This window comes from Nycticebus coucang, chromosome 17, assembly GCF_027406575.1.
Source record: "Nycticebus coucang isolate mNycCou1 chromosome 17, mNycCou1.pri, whole genome shotgun sequence".
NCBI classification, from domain to species: domain Eukaryota; kingdom Metazoa; phylum Chordata; class Mammalia; order Primates; family Lorisidae; genus Nycticebus; species Nycticebus coucang.
This window is the reverse complement of record NC_069796.1, coordinates 82,395,887-82,402,328: the sequence shown is the minus strand read 5'-3', so window position 1 is coordinate 82,402,328 and position 6,442 is coordinate 82,395,887. Positions and strand designations below refer to the sequence as shown.

Here is a 6,442-nt window from a genome sequence, read left to right as displayed (position 1 = left end):
TAGTCTTAGAGCTGTCAGTTTAGATGTATTAAAGAGAAAAATAGGCAATTATTTCAAGTCTAAAGCTACAGCAAAAGGACTTATTAGAAGTTTAAAAATTCTAACACCTGTGGAAAAATCCTGAAAAGGACAATGCTGTGATCTGAGTGTTTGTATTCTCCCAAAATTATATATTAAAATCCTAACCTGCAAGGTGCTGGTACTGGGAAGTGGTGCCTTTGAGGAGATGATTAGGTCATCAAAGTGGAGCCCTCATGGATAGGATTAAAGGGAAAAGAGTCCCAAGAGAGCTTGTTCTACCCTTCTACCATATGAAGACCCACCAAGACGATACTTTCTCTGAACCAAAAGAGAGCCTTCACCAGACATCAAATCTGCTAGCACCTTAATCTTGAACTTCCAGCCTCCAGAGCTAAATAAATAAATAAATTTCAGGAGTTTAAAAGTTATCCAGTGTGAGGTATTTTGTTGCAGCAGCCCGAACATAGTAAGATAGACATCAGTTATTTGATAGACTCAGTAAATGAGGGGGAGGGGTTGTGTATTTTTGTGAGAAGGGTATAGCAGTCCTGCCGGTATTACAATACTAGGTCAATGTGTGGAGACAAGCTCCTGTTCTATCTCCCTCCAAAAATCCATGTGATATATTGTCCTTGAACAGAGACTATATCAGGTATTAAACTGATAAGAACAAATATGCTTGATCTTAGCCAAAAGACTGAGAAGCAATCAGTGATTTAAAAAAAAAAAAAAAACTGGAGCAGATACTCTACTGCCCACTGCAAGTTGTAGGACGAAAGGCCTTTCTTCAGGAAGCCATGAATTGGGGGTTGGGTGTGGTGTTGAAGGACTAATAAATGAGTAAGCAAATTATATCACAGTATATAAATGTTTTAATAGACAAATGAGTTATGACAGTATGATGCACTACAAGAGTTGTAATTTTTAAATATGTACAAGATGAAGATAGAGACATCAAGGGAGCCTGGAGACATGAAAGCAGAGGCAGTGATGCATGAAACAAGTTTGGAGAAATAATAGCACTTTTCTGAGGGTGAAGTAAACATTCCATATAAGAGGAAACTGTGTGTGCCAAAGTAGAGGTGAGTAATACTGATGTGTTTGGGAAACTTAAGTGTAGAACTAGTGAGCAAAAGAATGATAGATATTAAAGCTTGAGTAGAAAGCAGAGGCCAGATAACAAGCCTTATTTGCCATGCTAAACAGTTTGGATTTTATCCTATAATTGATAGAGTTAAAAATGTTAGCAAAAGGAAATTGTTCTAGTGACAATGCGTAGAGGATAAATTTAGGTAGGTTGAAGAAAGCTGGACAGACTGATGCTTAGAAATCTGGGCTATTGTAATACAAGAGTCCAAACTCAAGTAGGGACAGTATGGATGGAGAATATGGGATAAGTCATGATAATGAGTGGGGGGAAAGCTAAACTGACTCACAGGTAGTGTTGCCAGATAAACATGTCCTGTATTTAATGATTTTTGTCCTGTGATCCAGTATTGACTTTGTCAGGACACACTAAATATATTCAGAGATTTTTTTCCCCCCATTCGTGAAAACTCAACACTGAGAGCTATTTTTCTGCTTTGGTAATTGGCATTTAAGTTGCTAAAGTGGCGACACAAATTATAAATCATACTTCAGTGATTTAAATGCCAATTCAATCTAGAAATCATACTTCTGCAAATAAAGATTGGAACAATCCCTTCTGGTCTCTCCTAAGGGAAGATAAAAAGGGTTAACTGGGAATAAAAGTAGTTGTTTTCCATATTAAAGGAAAGACTTTTCTTTTGGCCAAAGTCCCTAGTCATAAATAATCCCCAATAATTAGATTTTTTGATCAGTACAGATGCTCTGGATGAATGATTATTCAGCAACAGCCTCACTCCAGTGGCTCCTTGAAAGTTAGCAAGTTAACAACACTCTTCAGCTTCTGAAAGTCAGCTAATTAGTGACTGCCTCATGCTTCTAGATTCAGCTAATTAGTGACTGCCTCATGCTTCTAGACATAAGTCAGCAAGTGCCTCCCTCCAGTGGCCATGCTTCTGAAAATACGCTAGTCAATAACAGTTACTGCAGCGACCATGCTAACACACTTGAAAGTCTGACCATCCATAAGCACTCCTGCTTCTGAAAATCCACCAATCCCTGGACATCAAGCTTCCAGAAACCTTGGAAGAAATAAACTCTGGCTTTCGTCAGGAAGACTTTGCTTGCAAATACAGCTCTCATTGCAAGTGCTCATGAAGTTTACCTTTTCTATGTCACATATCAAGTTCAGTTTGTTAGTTTGTAACTTTGCAACCATTTCAACAATTCAATCCCAATTTGTTGTTAGTTACACTTCAGCCTTATGAGTGGTATCAGTATTTTCATTCTTGTGGTGATAACTTATTTTTTTAATTTCATATTTTGTGTTAAGAATACATAGTATAAGATCTACCCTATTTATTTTTGGTGTATATTTGAATCCTGGATGCAAGTGAAAATTTCATGATTTTCAAAACATTGGGTATCTGTTAAATTAGGGGAAAGTCCTTTTGAAGGTCTTTCTGCAGTATGCAGTTGTTTATTCAGTATAAAAAAAATGACAAAAAGTAAGCTAGAAACCGTCATATACTAACAGCTAAGCCTCACATATATATGATTTCCTCCACTACTAAAGAAAGGGATAAAGGAAAAGATTTCTGATTAAAAGAAATTCAGATGAAAATAAAATAATCACAACAGAAGTTGTAATGACCTTCCACAGTGTATATCATTACATCAATCTTTCCAATTCAAATGACCCATAGACCATATCAAAGTATTATCTAATGGTACATTTCAAAACTATTAAGAAATGAGTGTAATTGTAATGGATGTGTTACTTAGTTCAATGTAAACATTTCACATTGTATGTGGAAGCAGTACCCTAAACCCCATAAATGCATCAATGTACAAAGTTATGATTTAATAAAAAATTATTTTAAAGGCCCAGCTACTTGGGAGGCTGAGGTAAGAGAATCACTTGAGCACAAGAGCTGGAGGTTGCTGTGAGCTGTGATGCGACAGCACTCTACTGAGGGCGACATAATAAAGAAAAAAAAATTATTTTAAAAAAAATCTAATTCTAAAATTGCAAACAAATTTTCAAATGCTAGGATAAAATCCATTGCAATAATAAAAATGTAATCACTATTTGCTATGGCAGAGATCATTAAAAATATAAAATGCCCTATATTTTTATAATATAGCCCCAGATGCAAATAATCACAGTGATACAAAAAAAATTTCCCTTTGCTTATGCAATGTTTTTCTTTTGAAAAATCTTGCTTATAGGGCTATCTTACCCCTTCCAGATTAGACCTCAGAAATGTTATAAAATTTTTGCTGAACTGAATTTTTTTTTTTTTTTTTGGCTGGGGCTGGGTTTGAACCCACCACCTCCGGCATATGGGACCGGCACCCTACTCCTTGAGCCACAGGTGCCACCTGAACTGAATTGTTAATGAGAAAAGTTTAACTGCTTTGGTGGATGTAATATGTGATAAATACAAATTTATTATATTTGTAGCAATACTTATTATATTTGTAGATGTGTAGTGAGAGCTGACAATATTTATTGTATTTGTAGATGTGTAGCAACAGCCAACACAGACAAAAGATCCCAGGCACCAGTTGGAAGAGGAAGTGGCTTTATTCAACGGCCGGAGACTCAGCAGACTAGTGTCCCAAAAATCGAGCCCCCCCCCCAACTCAATCTCTGGCCTTCCTTTTATACATTTTAGGGCTTGGGTGCATGTGAAAGTCTTGTGATTAAGGGAAAGGTCAGGTTGGCCCATGCCCTTGGTGCAGGGCCACCTGTCCTCAAAGACAACAGAAGGTTAGGGAAGTTACAAGGTTACTACATGGGTCCGACATGTACTCTCTGAAGGGCATATAGATAACAGAGACATCAGCTGCAGTAGAAGTAGCAATTAGACTTGTAACTTGACTTTCATACAAGTCACAGACTGCCTGGCTAATGCCTGTATAGAGTTATTAGAACATAGTCTAGCTCTGCTTTACTCCCTTGCCTCAGATGCATAAAAGTACAATTCTGGGCCAGGTGTGGTTGCTCACACCTGTAATCTCAGGACTTTGGAAAGCTGAAGCAGGATGATCACTTGAGGAGTTTGAGACCAGCCTGGGCAACAAGACCCCATCTGTACAAAAAATAAAAATGAAAATTGCCATATAAATGATTTACATTCAAAATTAAAGCTAAGCCTGGAATATTCTATGGAAAATGTTGGCTATTCTGCCCATATTCTGCATCCTGCTACACAGAAAACATTTTGATATCTGTTCTACTGTCATTGAAATAATCATGAAATTATACCCTTCCTCTTCAGCATTTAAGCAGTTTTTAACTGAGCAGTTAAAGAATTTTTATGATTTTGGTGGTATTCAGTATTCTTTAATTCATTAGCGCTCTGAAACTTGTTGAGATTGCCAGTTTTAGCTGTGATATGTAAACAGCTTGGAAGTTATCACTGCTGTCCTTGAAAGAAAAAGTTGAAAAAACTGAAAATTAATAACGTTCATTTTATCTTTCTGAGAGCTGAGGGTAAAACACTGAAATTTGAAAAGACAGATACATACAAAGGCACAGCCCATATTTGCTGAGTTGGAGCAGAAGGTCCTGGAGCTATGAGCTGGTAAGAAAACAAATGGCAATTTTGATGAATTGCTAGAGGTTGAGTATGGGCCAGATTGAGAGGGAGAAACTCCTGGGGGCCATAGTCTTAAGGAGTGTCCCATAATTCCATTTCCATTAGCTCCAGGAGTCCTACAAAACTCACGAGGTAAAGATCCAACAAAGATTCCCTCAGGGCTCTGGTATAGAAGGGTATTCATTGTAAAATACAGAGCCTTCCATTAAAAAGCCTACATTTGGGCGGCGCCTGTGGCTCAAGGAGTAGGGCACCGGTCCCATATGCCAGAGGTGGCGGGTTCAAACCCAGCCCCGGCCAAAAACACACAAAAAAAAATTTAAAAAAAAAGAAAAAAGCCTACATTTTGGAAGTAGTTGCTGTAGTGTTATGCTGGCTGTGGGGGAAGAACATTCCTCCTACTAGAGCTCTCTCTAACTTTACTATCTCATCAAAGGGTAAGGAAATACAATCAACAGGGGTCAAGGCTTCAAGGAAATAGATTGGAAATACTGCAACCAGGGAGGAAGTACAAGGTAAAGAGACAAAAATCTATACCACTTCAGAAACGTGAGAGATCTCAGCCCCCATTCACAGGCCCACTGACACAAATTTAATATTGGAAGATAATAGAATGCACCACCTCTGCCACCATACCAACAGGCCTTTGGTATGTCAAAGGAAAGGAAGTCATACTCTTGTTAAAAATTTAAGGAGGTTTATTCTGAGCCAAACCCAAGAAGCCTTGAGCAAGTGGTGATGAGGTTACAGTTTGGTTTTAACACATTTTAGGGAGATAGGGATTACAGGTGAGGTCATAAATCAATATTTAGAAAACACACGTTGGTTTGGCCCAAAAAGGTGGGACATCTGGAAGCAGGGAGCTTACAGGTTATAGATGGGTTTGAAGATTCTTTAGCTGACAATTGGCTGAAAGTTAGACTCCCTCTAAAAGACCACCAGTGAAAAGGATGCTTAAGGTAAAGGGTCAGTTAATTAGAGACAAAACACCTGATAAACTCAAGTGGTTTGTTCTGTATATTGAGAACCTGCAGGTAGGTCTTGCATGGCCTTAGGCCTGTAATGAGTCACAAAGGACATCTCTGAGAAGGAGAAGGAGGCATGGCGAGGTATATCTGATCTCCTTTCTCAAGGCTAGCAACTCAGTTTGGGGGATCCTCTTGGCCTAGAGGGGATCCGGTCAGTAGCTAAGGGAAGAGCCTTAAGTATTTATTTTAATTCCCAGGTACAATAACACTGGATTACAGCAACAGAACCACAGGACACAAACTCTCTGAGAGGAGTGTTTAGGAAAGCTCAAAATCCAGAATGGAGACAAAAGGATACTAAAGGAATTTGAAACCTCTGGCACATATGGCTAGCTGATTCCTAGCCAAGTTAACATAAATATAGCAGCATACTAAAGGATTATACACCATGACAAATGGGATTTATCCCAGACATCCAAGATATGTTCAACATATGAAAATCAATTCATATTAAGAGAATATGGGCAGGGACCATGTTTTTCTTGATGTAGAAAAAGAATTTCACAAATTCATCTATTTCTAGTTTTATAGAAACTTGGATTCAGCACTTCCTATTTCACTGGAAACAGTAAGATAACAAAAGAATTCAGAAATGATGGATGTACATTTGTGGAGAACAACGAACTCTTGTTTTGTACTATGGGGCCCAGAGTCCTTTCCAATTCCTGTTCAAGTTGGCAGACAAACCCTATCCTAGGT

The 6,442-nt window shown here is 38.1% G+C and overlaps 1 pseudogene; it reads right to left on the bottom strand.

Annotated features, from left to right (window-relative positions):
* Nucleotides 1-553: 553 nt before the first annotated feature.
* On the bottom strand, nt 554-730 carry LOC128569456 (uncharacterized; annotated as a pseudogene).
* Nucleotides 731-6,442: the final 5,712 nt, after the last annotated feature.